Raw genomic sequence first — 14,191 nt, forward strand, 5'->3', positions numbered from 1 at the left:
TAGTGCCGGGCTTCAGAATCAGGCTTCAGCATCGGGCTTCAGCTTCACCGCCGGGTCTTTAGTGCCGGGCTTCAGAACCAGGCTTCAGCATTGGGCTTCAGCTTCACCGCCGGGTCTTTAGTGCCGGGCTTCAGCTTCAGCACCGGGTTTTTAGTGCCGGGCTTCAGAATCAGGCTTCAGCATCGGGCTTCAGCTTCAGCGCCGGGTCTTTAGTGCCGGGCTTCAGAACCAGGCTTCAGCATCGGGCTTCAGCTTCACCGCCGGGTCTTTAGTGCCGGGCTTCAGCGCCGGCGCTTTAACGGTCGTCTTCAGCCGACGCATCCTGGGGAAAAGAGTTAATGCAAACCACGACGAGCAGCTGCGCCTGCAGGACGCAGACGGCGTAGGCTCAGGTTTACGTCTTTACCATCATCCACAACTTCCTCCCAGCCTCAGCTCAGCCTCCAGGCTCCGTTTGTCCCAACGGAGCTCCAGTCGCTGCAGCAAACGAACACGGTGACACTCCAGAAGTCTCCTCATCTGAACCAGTACCACCTGCAGATCACACTGAGCCCAGTTTCCATTTCCTTTTGTTGAGGATTTAGTGTTTATGAATTGAAGCAAATGACAGAATGACTTCCTGGTTGCGCTCAGAGCTGGATGTGATCTGACCGATGCGGTGACCTGAGGTGCGTTGGTGACGGTTTGCTGTTCCACCAGCCATGAGCTCGTCACACGCGACCAGGCTCTGCGGATCCAGGATCAGAGTGGGCCATCATCAGAACCTTTTGCTTAGTCCTGTAAATAAGTCTGTTTCTCCAAGAACCTCCGTGTAAGTTTAATATTACTTTCAGACTCAGATTTATTCTGGGCTCATTTACATAACAATGGTTCCTGTGATGTGCCTCCACAGTTCAAAGCCTTTTGAACTGACACAAAAGTTACTGAAAAACATGAAAGTCTTTGAGCCAGTGACTGATTGAAGCAAACGGAAAGGAATGAAAATATGGCATCAGTGCAGATTGATGCTGACAGGAAAGAAACCTGTCGTCACAGCGACGGAGACGATGCTTGATCTGCCGTGCGAAGAGTAAAAGTGTGTTTAAAGTTTACGGAGTTCATTTATACATGTGCAGCCAATGTGCAGGATCAGGATCTACCTCCCGGTTTGTTCCCGTGGCGACGCATCTGACCAATGAGAGGACGACCTCATCACCTCAGCTCTGCGCTTCACTCGTCACAGCAGGAACAGGCTCTGCATTAAGGAAGCACCACCGTTCCAGGTGTCATAATCTACTAATTCCATTCCCTTCAAGTTTCATTTATTAAACCCATTGAGTCACAGCCGAGAGGCGGCAGGAGAGAAGTCTGTGAGTCCAGGTCCAGAAGAATCATGTTAGTAGGATGCATCAACACAAGCTCACAGCATCCGCAGACATTACGCTGCAATTTCAAGCTTCAGAGCGAATGGCAGGCTCCTAAAATAGCACAGGCCTCGTTAAATATTTCAGCAACTCGGATGGTAGCATACGGCGGAGGAGGAGCCGGAGAGGGAACCGCAAAAACAAACAATCATCAAGATGACGAGGAGCTGGAGCGGCTTCGGACCAGTCGAGTGTGGCCATCATCAGAATCCCTTAACACACCGACGTGAGAAGGACCTTCATTCATGTACGAACCAAAGCGCCGGCTCCGAGAGGCTTCGTCCAGGAGCAGCTGATCCATTACTTCAGTCAGCTGGAAGCTGGATGAACGTCATGAGCACGTTAATACCGTACAGTCCACTAATGAACAGCACGAAGGGAGCAGTCGTCCACAAGGAAAGATTTGATTTATTAAAAAGTCAGAATGTTGAGTCCCAGCAGGAAGTAGAACTCCTAAAATAAATGACAGGATCTGAACTCCTGATGCAGCAGAATCGTCAGCCATGAATAAAATAGAAATGATCTCATTTAGCTTCTGTTAAAGTCTGCGAGACATCGATGGTCTCGCTTCATGCAGGTGTGTGTGTGTGTGTGTGTGTGTGTGTGTGTGTGTGTGTGTGTGTGTTGCCAGCATCTTAAGTTTGAGGCTGTTAAAACTAGGTCAGCATAATCAATTTAGCTCTGATCTAATAATAGAACGACAACGGTTTATCAACGAGAAGCAGAGGGAGGAGGAGGAGGAGGAGGATGAAGAGCTAGAAGATGGCGCAGAACCACAGCGAGCGCTGGAGGCCGGAGCATCGATCCGAGCGGAGCTCTGTCCTTTATGACCTGCTGTAAATCCAGAGCCGAGGTCTGTGGATTTGACCCAGCGTTGCTCCACATGTGCTCATCTGACATTTACAGTTAGCTTCTGGTTCAAGTTTGACCAAACAACAGTGAACCTAAATATGCAACATCTCCAGGTGACGGAGGCGGTTTGATGAGTGAGCTCATGGAAATGTGCTCATTCTCCAAAGAGCAGAACCGCTCCTCAGTGGAGGTTTTATGGCTCCGGTGCTGGTGAATCTGCTTCGCTGGCAGCTTCGATGAAGCCGAGCCTGTTGCCAACCTGTCTGTTTATTCCTGCAGCAGTAATTACTCTAAATGTGCGCTCTAATGATTTATTGGTGGTAAAAGCAGCGGTGGTTCCATTAAACCCATCAGGCCTCCATCCTGGTTACACCTGAGCATGAGGGCCCGGCCCGGCCCGGCCCGGCCCGGCCCAACCCGCCGCTGTGCTTCCTTCAGCTCACTCCTCCAAAGCATCCTTCACTCTTTGTCTGGCTCTTATTAGCCCACCCTCCTCCTCCTCCTCCTCCTCGCAGGCTCCAGGATGCATTAGCAGATTAAAGAGGAGACAAGATGAAGCTCCTCCCGTCCCTGTGCCAGCTCCCTCCAGCTGCACTTCCTTCCTGCTTCCATCTTCATTGCTTTTCATTTTTATCGCAGCCTCTTTCTCTTAATTTCTCTGGTTAGTGTCGGCTCGATTTCACTCTGAATTTCTAAAAGCTCTCGACTCGTGCATGAATCTCTCGTCTCCTCACCTTCACTCCGCAAACAGCCCCTGTTGAAGGGCTTCATGTCACAGGATGAGACCCCTCCCCCGGAGAAACCCACCATCTGAGCTGGGTTTCGGCTGCAGTGACCCACTTCCTCCGTTTAGTGAATCTGACGTTTTGTGACGGGACGACTCAGCGACTTGTGAAACCACCGGGGCCGAAGCCGTGAGCTGTGCAGTGAGTCAGCAGCAGCAGCACATTTAAATACACAGGCGCCTCAAAACGACCCATCGAACCAAATGTGCGTGTGAGCACAGAGAAGAACAGAGCTGGGCCTTGTTACACAGATCTGCTGTGTGTGAGTGAAGGCGGCACAAAGCGTGGCACCGGCGCCAGCTGGACTGACCCAGACCAGCGGCGTCTGCGGTGACGTTAGCGCCACCTGTGACCGACGGAGCCCAAAGATAATGTTCTGATAGTGACGAGGAGAAGCAGCAGGAGACCGGTGACAACAGTATCTCCTCGGTGCCGGACGCTCATTTCTGAGTGACATTTCACAGGAACCTTAACCTGCAGCAGAGGTTTCACTAAGGAACCAATCCATGGGCGCTCAGGCTCCGTCTCCTGCAAGAGGCGAGTGACGCAGCAGCACAAACAGGTGCAGATCCATTCAGAGCGACGCTAAAAATACTGGTGCTCAAACAAAGCCAACACACCCAGGCTGCGTTACTGGACCAGGCAAACCCGCTCAGAACCACGGCTGTGGCGGATAGAGGTCGGCTGGGTCCGGTACCAGACACGGATCCGGCCTGATGTTTAACGCTTCCTCCTGGTTTCCACGTTTCTCCGCCTGGTCTAATGAGCATGTCCGTGTTTCAGCGTGCTGTGTGTGAGGCGTTCAGGGGCAGTAGGAGCGTAGGAGAACCTGCCATAACTGGTCGCCCATAGTTCTGGTTCAGTCTATTTCTAGAAGGATGGAATAAACTCTGCACTTGCTCACCTCCGTCCTCAGACGCTCCGTCTGGATGAGAGCCGCCTACCAGAGCATCTCTACGCCTCATATTTCACAGTTTGAAGCTTTAAAGCAGTGAAACATTTAAATTTGTTGCTCCTCGGGCCAGAACTTGTTGTTCGTTTCCAAGGTAACCGTGCCCAAGGTGCAACGAGACGAGCGCGCCTTCGGCGCTGCCGGTGTTCTTGGCACGGACGTGGACGGCTCAGAGTCCAGTCTGTGGGTCTGTGCGTCCTGCAGAGCAGCTGCTCTGATCCGCTCCTTTACGGACACGGGTCCAGCCGTGTCTGACAGAACTGCTCTTAGTCTGAAAATGAAAATAAAGTAGGAAATTGAGCAACGGTTGTCATTAGCATCTGCTGGAGCTGGAAATGTGCATCCATCTGTTAAAGCAGAGCCTCGCTCGTTGTCAGAGCCTCCGACGGCGCTGGCAGCCAAGATTCAAGATTCAAGAGGAACAGACAGTGACTGCAGCAGCTCAGGAACAACCACATTTTACACATCCTTCAATATGTTGCTGCATATTTTCCTACTAATAAACAGGACGTTTATGGGATGAGATGTGTGATTCAGGATCCATTGGTTCATTCATTTCAGCATGTTTTGGTATGAACACCCATCGCCGCCGTCTGACCCACATCCCTGAGCATCCCTGAGGAGTGGCTGCTCCTGCATTAGATATGAGAAGCCGTGCTAGTGTTGGACTGGATTATACGGATGGCGGCTTATGGGCCGAGCAGCAGAACCTGCAGCGAAGCCGAGCCGCAGCAGCGTCCGTCTCACGTTAAATGACCGCGTGAAGAGCGGTCCTCAGTATCTGTGAGCAGCAGCTGAGGGAGACGACGCCAAACGCTCCCTCGTACCTGCCAATCTGTGGAGCTGAAGACGCTCTGGAGACTCGCTGTCCAGAGGCGGCCACGACCCGGTTCGTCTTGTGCCTGATGGGTCAGGCTGCAGTCGCATCCCCTGGAGACTGTGGCTGTGAGGTGCTGTGATGGACTGGACCGGTCCAGGAGAAGCCTCCTCTCACCCAGTGGTTCTCCCTTTAACAGCTCAGTTTGGTGTCGGTGCAGTTGGTTCCGACAGGCTCCCTTCAGCTGATGACACACGACCAACATTCCCTCCGCTGTGGTTCGGCCCGGTCTTTGTCCAGAGCTTCCTCTGGAGACCAGATGCATGAGGAGAAGAGCTCAGAGAGCGTTGGGTGACATCGGACTCAAAGACGTCTGTCAGCATCCAGGAAACCCACTACCCAACACAGAACCCGGCCAATCGGACCTGGGCCAATCGGACCTGGGCCAATCGGACCTGGCCCAATCGGACCTGGGCCAATCGGACCTGGGCTGCACCTGCTCGCTGCAGGTCCGATCCTCACTTCAAGCGGCGACTGAGGTCAAGGTTCATCAGCAGACGGCCACCGAGCTTAGCCTCATAACTAGTAACTCCCAACGCGTTAACTGAGTAATTAAAAACAATGATGATGAGAACTTCCTCACAGATAAACAGGCAGAAGTTGAAACTGAACATTAAAATCAAAAGAAAGAAGCAGAGCTTCTGTGAACACGCGACAGGCGCTGAGTTAACCTCCACCGCTGCATCAAGTCTGGGAAGATATTTGGCTGGTGAGAGGTTGTGGCAGGTGGGCGGTTACCGTAGCAACCAGGTTTACGGAGCAGCTTAGGGTTTCAGATGACAGACCATCATAAACCACTGAAACCAGTTCAAACAGACGTCGTCGGCTTCGATGGTCATTTTGGGTCAAACCCTGGTTGTGATTGTGATGAGCCACAGGCCACGCCAGCCCATAATAAACACAGCGTCTGTCTGAAATACTCAGCAGAGAGGAGACTCGGCTCCTCTCAGAGGAGGCCGTCCCTGAGGACAACGGCTGCATGTACTGACGGGTCGGCCCGGCAGAACATCCTTGCACTAATTAGAGGCTGTCTGCATTTCAATTAACACTGACCTCCATCAGTGACGGGGCCCAGACGTGTTCGATGGAAGCCATTCTTCAGCTCAAGCGAACAATGGCTCCTTTCTTCAGCTGGAAGCCGCTGCCCTCAGCGCCGGGCCGCTCTGGGCCGGACCGGAGGTTCAGCTTTATCGTCTGCCAGCCTCATGGGTGCTTCTCAGTCCCAGCGTTTTCCCCTCCATGTCCCAGAAAACACCTTTAAACTTAATATTCAACTTTATAGTTCCATTTTATCTGTCTGACGTCCTGAGACCCACGAGCCAGAACAGCGGTTCTGTTGAGACACATATGTTGGTTCTACATGCTTCACCCATAAGGCACCGGTTCTGGTCCGACAGCTCCGGCTCGATGAAGCCTCGACCGAGCCACCAGCTCAGTCTGCGGGGGCAGGATTTAGTTCTGGTCCAGTGACGACGCGTAAAATGGGCCGAATCAGAACCAGAGCGGGAGTGAAGTCCGGTGGTGTGGAACTCGCGTCTCACACACGTTGTTCCACCCACGGTTTCCAACTGCAGCGGAGACGATGACCTCGGCTCTGATGAGGGACGGAGGCTGACGTCAGGCCCAGAGAACATGGGTCGGTTCCGGGTCAGGTTCACCCTGAAGCAGCACATGCGAGCAGAACCAAACAAAGCTTGCCGAGCCTATCTGACATTTAAAGCCGGGCTCATCCACGTGTGCCCAGGATACGTCGGAAGCTGGAGGCTGAGGCTCCGCAGCATCTTTGAACTCCACGTGATGAAAGCTGCATAAATTAGCATTAATTCTGAGAATGTGAGACTTTTTGTGTGCAGTTTGTGGGTTCACGTCACACCCACGGCGCCAGCTTGTCCTAGAAACAGACCTTTGTTTCCCAAAGTCCACACGCGCTCAGCCCGAACCAGCAGCCGGGCCCGGGTTAAAGTAAAGGACCACAGCAGCACCTCAGAGCAGTGTGCGGGTTCTGCTGCTCAGACACGGAACCAGCTCTTTGGGCCGTTTCTGAGCTCAGATCACATCAGCAGTGACACAATCGCAGCAGTGAAATGAGTTCAGGTCGTTGCTCGTGCGTTTCCACCGTCTCTAACAATGAAGGCGCCTAAAAGGCTTCGGCACCAAACTGACTCCAGTGTTTCAGGTTCTACCTCAGCGAACAGAAGCAGCTGCGAATGGTACCTTCAGGATCCGTCGGATCAGGAGCCACAGGAGGAAGTGGTGGGTTTGGAGCTGTGGAAGCGGACGCTCTAACAGCTGATCATTCCAGGAACTACAGACGGAAAGTGGAGGTTCTGAGGGAAGCTCACTCCAGCAGAACTCATTTGCATATTCTACATCCCAGGATTACTCTGCCTCTTTTCATCAGGAGATTACCTTCATCTGAGTGTTACAGCTCCAGTGAGACCCCCCCCCACGCACACACACACGCACGCACGCACACACACAGGGAGCACCGAACATCTGGGAGCCTCGGGGAGGACGCAGCCATAAGCCACCACATTCTATGACTTAGGAGGAGGGGCCGCGTGTCCGTTGGAGGACGGCCGGATCATTTCTGCCTGATTCTGTTTCCGCCTGTTCTAATTAAATGAGTCTGAAGCCGCAGCTTCCGCTCCGCCCGTGTTCTGTCCAGCTGAGCCCACTCAGGTAAACACCGACGGCCGCGTCTGAGGCGTCTGTGTACGAGACACAACCACCGAACCGAACGGTCTCCAGACATGAAAAGCTCAGCCCGACCCACCAGAACACACCAGAACCGCCACAGAGCTCGGCTTCGAAGTTCAACTCCAACATTCGCCCTCTCCACCAACCGCACCTTCAGCAAACAGCAACTCCCGGACGCAGAGTCCAGTCACGCCGCGGACCGCAGTTCGGTTCTGACCGCAGCCTGGCACCGACTCAGCCCACTCAGGTTCTTACCGTGCAGCTGGAGCCTTAGTTCGCCTCGGTTCTCTGCATCGTCGGACGGAGAGGACGGGAGGAGGCGCGGTGCTGCTGCTGCTGCTGCTGTGAGCGAATAATCCGACTGTCAGTGACAATACGCCGGAGAGGAAGAGGAGGAGGAGGAAGAGGAGGAGGAGGGGTGCGACCCCGTCCAATTAGAAGCACTGGCATTGATTGTTACACGGAATAAGGCGGTCGGGCGTCACGGCGGGACTGCGTGGACGGATTCAATAAAGCTACAAAACAGTCCGAAAAGAGAAAAGACACGTGGAAACGACTGTGCTGCTCGGAGCGCGCGCGCGAGACGCACTGCCTCGGCTCGCGCTGTGCTGCCAGTCCCGTGGACGATGCGCAGAGCGCGGCTTATTTCCATATTCAAAGCTGGACGCGCCGGACGCCGCCGTCCTTGCGGCTGCTGCCACCTACAGGGCGCAGCAGGAGACGCAGCGGGGCGCCGTGCGTCGACGCGCCGAGTGACGGGACGTCAGCGTCAACGTTTACAGCAACGGCTGTAGGTCAGGGGCATGTTATTGTCTGTCAGAGGAGCCAAAGCAGATGTAAATAAAAGAGAACAGGCCAAAAAACGAGAGTCCGTGTGTGTAGGTGTGTATGTACATGTGGACTGACACTGTTCTTCTCTGTGGGTCGGACTGACTGGTGGTGCAGTGAAGGGGTGGAGGCTCCACCAGCTCCTCATGGAGGTCTGTGTTCAGCCCACGAGCAGAGAACCGGAACCAGTGTGAGAGCATGATACTGGATCTGATGGAGGCAGAGGATGTGTTTGTGTGTGTTAACATAGTTATATTGGGCTCTGAACCCCCACATACACTACCCACTGTGGCTGAGTGTGATGAGGAGCGGTGACACATTGAAGAGACCCTAGAGAGGTGGAACACACACACACACACACACACACACACACACACACACACACACACACACACACACACACACACACACACACACATTCCTGTTACAGCTGTTGCCACAGTACTGAGCCCAAATCTGTCAGACGCTGCCCTCTGCTGTCAGATTGTTAGAAATCCAGATGTTATGGATCCAGTCTGACTTATTTGATAGCTGTGATCATTTTGCTGTTTGGATGATATGAAACTATAATATAATTACATCAAATGACAGCTTCTGTAAAACAGTCACAGCATCTCCTGCATAAAGACCTTCACTTCCCCTGCCTTTCATTCTGCTGTTCTATTTCTATAGAGGCAATTCAGACAGATTCACTGGACGTTCAGCTGCGATGTGAGTGAGCTGCAGGACAGAGGCTCCATGTGGCCTGACGTTACGCTCTCTGAGCCCAGCAGGGGGCGCCGTCTGAGCGCCGTGCGGCCGAGCTCAGGTGGAGCAGGTCGGGAGCAGCTGCCGAGGACAGGCTCCTCTCCAGGTTAGTGAGGCTGCATCCTGCGTTGTCATGGTTACAGCCCCTGTCATACAGTAACACACACCAAAGCTGGAGTGTGTGGACTTTTATATCTGTCCTGGTTCTCGTCTGCGTCTTTGTTTTGTCAGTGGATCCTTCTTTTTGCCACTTCAGCTCACACACGAATCTCCAAACTTATTATTATTATACATAAAACTACAGAGGAAGTGGATTCTTGCACCAGCTACTGGGTCGTATTCATTGTAAATGACTGAGAGTTTGGCTTCATGAATTCTTTCCTGTCGTCTGTGGAGCCTTAATAACTGCAGACGTCACAAATAAAGGCACAAACCGTGTGTTTTCTGTGTGGAGGAAACAGAACCTCAAACAAACAGGACGGAAAATGTACCAATGTGTGTCTGACCAGCAGGACAGAACCGATGCAGGTCCGACCCGTGGGTCATCACGAGTCCCCTCAGACCAGACTCAGCTCCAGGGCCTGTTCTTCTAGGTTGTGGTGCCGTGGGAGTTGGACCCACACTTTAAATGCCTACGAGCAGTATTTGGGTTTTAGCCTCAGATACTTGATACTTTGATTCTCAGCAGCTTATTATGGGCTGTTGCAGGTCTGCCCACTGTGCTGAAACCAAAGTGCTGAGGATCTGTAGCTGCAGCTGTTCTCACCAAACACAAAGTAAAGGTTCACACATGGAAGCTAACGTCTGCCATCTGAGTTCTGTGATCACTGGAACAGGCTCGTATCGCATCATTTCCCCTTCAGAGATGTGAAGGTGGATGGAAGCGTCCTCTCACCGTCTTTGCCTCCCATTAATCCCATTGTGTCTGGGACCAACAGAGCAGCAGCTGCATGTCAGAGATCAGCTCCCTAATAGTAAGCTACAGCTTCCACTGTGTGAAGATCTGCTGCCTCTGCACTGCCTGTGGACAGAAAACAGACAGTACAAGGTCCAACCCAGCACAGACTCAGACGCAGTCTTGGTCTCAGACTCGATCTCGGCCTTGAAGCTCAGTCCGTAGTGACAGAAACCTCCTTGAAGGCCGCTGGCTGCGACCGGCTGCTTTGGAGGATGAAATCAGACCGTTGCAGACTGGGCTCCAGGTCACGGGCCCGACTGAATCAGCTGTGTCCACATGGACTGGACGTGACCAGCTGTTATGTGGACGGTGTGTCCATTACAAGGCAGGTGGAGGGGATAAGGATTAGCTCAGTCCCTTTAAAGTTCTGATCCGTTGAGGATCCAGGGTGCGGCTCATTTCACAGCTGAGAAGAATCTAGGATCATGAACAAGCATTGGACTGAAGCTGTTGTTTGTTTTAATCTTATCATCACAAAACACACGACCGAACCTTCTGCTGGGTCCAACCTGCTTTCACTCAACTCAAGACAGTGAAGCAGGAAGCAGCTCTGAATGTGGGCCAGCAACATGTCATGAGACCAAAAACTGAAGTTCAATCAAAGTTTGTCTCATGCAAAACACCGTCCTGGTCTCCTTTGAAGCTGCCAAGTGTTAAGTCAGTTGAACCTAACTGTCTTTGATGTGCGAGCATGCGTGTCATGGTGTGTGTTGTGTGTCTGAGGGCGAGTGATCAGCGCACGGATGCGTTCAGACTTCGGCCAGCAGCGAATTAAATCAAAGGGTCCAGGTCTGAACATCAAGGCCACGGTGCCAGAACCAGGGGAAATACGAGGAGTCTGGGAAGGAAATGGCTTCAAAGATGCTGCTACTGCTTCACAGCCCGGTGGGAATCCAAAGGCGGCTCAGACGGAACCGAAATCCCCAGTCAGGAGAAGGATGGGAGACCAGGAGGAAAAAGATAAGGCGTCCTCGAATGTAACGTCTGCTGGAAGGAATCGCCTTCAGACTGTGGTCCAGACTGTGGTCCAGATAGGATTTAGACTGTGGTCCAGACTGTGGTCCAGACTAGGATTTAGACTGTGGTCCAGACTGTGGTCCAGACTAGGATTTAGACCGTGGTCCACACTAGGATTTAGACTGCGGTCCAGACTGTGGTTCAGACTGTGGTCCAGATAGGATTTAGACTGTGGTCCAGACTGTGGTCCAGACTAGGATTTAGACTGTGGTCCAGACTGTGGTCCAGACTGTGGTCCAGACTGTGGTCCAGACTGCGGTCCAGACTGTGGTCCAGACTAGGATTTAGTCTGTGGTCCAGATAGGATTTAGACTGTGGTCCAGACTGTGGTCCAGACTAGGATTTAGTCTGTGGTCCAGACTAGGATTTAGACTGCGGTCCAGACTGTGGTCCAGACTGTGGTCCAGACTAGGATTTAGTCTGTGGTCCAGACTAGGATTTAGACTGCGGTCCAGGCTGTGGTCCAGACTGTGGTCCAGACTGTGGTCCAGAGTAGGATTTAGACTGTGGTCCAGACCAGGATTTAGACTGTGGTCCAGACTAGGATTTAGACCGTGGTCCACACTAGGATTTAGACTGCGGTCCAGACTGTGGTCCAGACTAGGATTTAGTCTGTGGTCCACACTAGGATTTAGACTGCGGTCCAGGCTGTGGTCCACACTAGGATTTAGACTGTGGTCCAGGCTGTGGTCCAGACTAGGATTTAGACTGTGGTCCAGACTAGGATTTAGACCGTGGTCCAGACTAGGATTTAGACTGTGGTCCAGACTGTGGTCCAGACTAGGATTTAGACTGTGGTCCAGACTGTGGTCCAGACTAGGATTTAGACTGTGGTCCAGACTGTGGTCCAGACTGTGGTCCAGACTGTGGTCCAGACTGTGGTCCGGACTAGGATTTAGACTGTCGTCCAGACCAGGATTTAGACTGTGGTCCAGACTAGGATTTAGACTGTGGTCCAGACTAGGATTTAGACTGTGGTCCAGACTGTGGTCCAGACTAGGATTTAGACTGTGGTCCAGACTGTGGTCCAGACTGTGGTCCAGACTGTGGTCCAGATAGGATTTAGACCGTGGTCCAGACTAGGATTTAGACTGTGGTCCAGACTGTGGTCCAGACTAGGATTTAGACTGTGGTCCAGGCTGTGGTCCAGACTAGGATTTAGACTGTGGTCCAGACTGTGGTCCAGACTGTGGTCCAGATAGGATTTAGACTGCGGTCCAGACTGTGGTCCAGACTAGGATTTAGTCTGTGGTCCAGACTAGGATTTAGACTGTGGTCCAGACTGTGGTCCAGACTAGGATTTAGACTGTGGTCCAGGCTGTGGTCCAGACTAGGATTTAGACTGTGGTCCAGACTAGGATTTAGACCGTGGTCCAGGCTGTGGTCCAGACTGTGGTCCAGATAGGATTTAGACTGTGGTCCTGACTGTGGTCCAGACAAGGATTTAGACTGTGGTTCATACTGTGGTCCAGACTAGGATTTAGACTGTGGTCCAGACTGTGGTCCAGACTGTGGTCCAGACTGCGGCCCAGACTAGGATTTAGACTGTGGTCCATACTGTGGTCCAGACCAGGATTTAGACTGTGGTCCAGACTAGGATTTAGACCGTGGTCCAGGCTGTTAGACTGTGGTCCAGACTATGATTTAGACCGTGGTCCAGGCTGTTAGACTGTGGTCCAGACTATGATTTAGTCTGTGGTCCAGACTAGTGTTTAGACTGTGGTCCAGGCTGTGGTCCAGACTATGATTTAGACTATGATTTAGACTGTCCAGATTATTGTCCAGACCACGTTCCAGACTGTAATTCCATTTATGGTTCAGATTATGGTCCACTGGAATTCAGTTATTGTTCCAGAAGAAAGAATAATATTCACTGGTCAGATAATTATTTAGCATTTGTTGAAGCAGAAAATTCAATTTAGGGACAAAATACTAAATAATAATAATGATGATGCCTTCATTGGTCCTCTGCTCCAGATGTGGTCCTGCCAGTGGCCCCCTGGGGTCGAAGTGGGCCAATTAACCGCTTCACTGTGATGGAAAACACACAAAACAAGGCCAAGATCTAACTGACATCACTGCTGCTCAAAGTCAGACGAGTTTCATCCAGGTTCTGCTCAGACACAGGCATCGAGACAAACCTTCCTTCCTTTTGCTGAACATCACATTCTTTACAGCAGGAATCAGAGCGTTGGTTTTAGGGAATGACCTCTTTTCTCTATTTGTCTTCTGCAGAAATGACCACGAGCATAAGCAGGAGAGTTAGCAGCCTTCAGGTCCTGGCTGCGTGGGGGGATTTCTCGCCTGGAGGACTTCAAAAGCTCACGAGGGCCAAAGGGATTTACTTGGACCGGGCCGGGCCAGAGCAGCAGACGGGACAGTCTGGGCCGCTTCCACTGGGCAGAGACGGGTTTGGACCAGAGAGCAGACAGCGCTCCCAGGATGAGGCCAAGGAACTCATCTCTCCAATCCATTCAAGTCTCTCCAAAAATAACAATATGTCAGATGTTAGAAAGATGCTTCCGAGAACATTAAACTGGGCCGAGTGTGAGGAACCACGCAGAATGTGTCTGGTAATGAATAGGAGCAGTTTCAGGCTGTGATTCAGGCTTCACTCCCTCAGTTCTCACCTTTTCATTGGTTCCACACGTTTTACTCTCATGACTCATGTTTGTTTGTCTTGTTTCAGCTCTGTTCACTGTTTCATACAAGTGATGAGTCTGCTTTGCTCAGTGACACAGTCAGTCTGAGTGATTCCATGTTGCATTTGTCTCCAAAGCAGCTGCTGGAGGACAGATGGACCAACTCCAGTCACAGGCTGAGGCTCAAGGGCACGAATATTAAAAACCATGCAAAAGGTAACAAACAGCATATTTATTCTCATGTTTGGCTGCAGCAAGTCTGATCTAGATGCAGCCGACGTGTCGCCAGTTGTTCAATTGTTCACTGAATTTTCATGAGGTGAAACCTGACATTTGGTTCACACTGAGGCGATGTTTACAAAGCTCATTGGATTTGATCTCCTCAGCCAGTTAGTGGCTCTGTGGAGGTCACTGCGCCTCCTCGGCTCCT

General features: G+C 52.0%; 1 protein-coding gene across 1 annotated transcript in view; it reads right to left on the reverse strand.

The window, feature by feature from the left end:
* The window catches only part of pcbp4 (poly(rC) binding protein 4), a 35,407-nt gene extending 27,224 nt beyond the window's left edge, over nt 1-8,183 (reverse strand). Inside the window, 1 exon segment of the mRNA XM_041070907.2 lies at nt 7,825-8,183. The gene's annotated coding sequence lies outside the window, so the exon portion shown is untranslated.
* Nucleotides 8,184-14,191: the final 6,008 nt, after the last annotated feature.

Source organism: Betta splendens, chromosome 5 (assembly GCF_900634795.4).
Source record: "Betta splendens chromosome 5, fBetSpl5.4, whole genome shotgun sequence".
Lineage (NCBI taxonomy): Eukaryota > Metazoa > Chordata > Actinopteri > Anabantiformes > Osphronemidae > Betta > Betta splendens.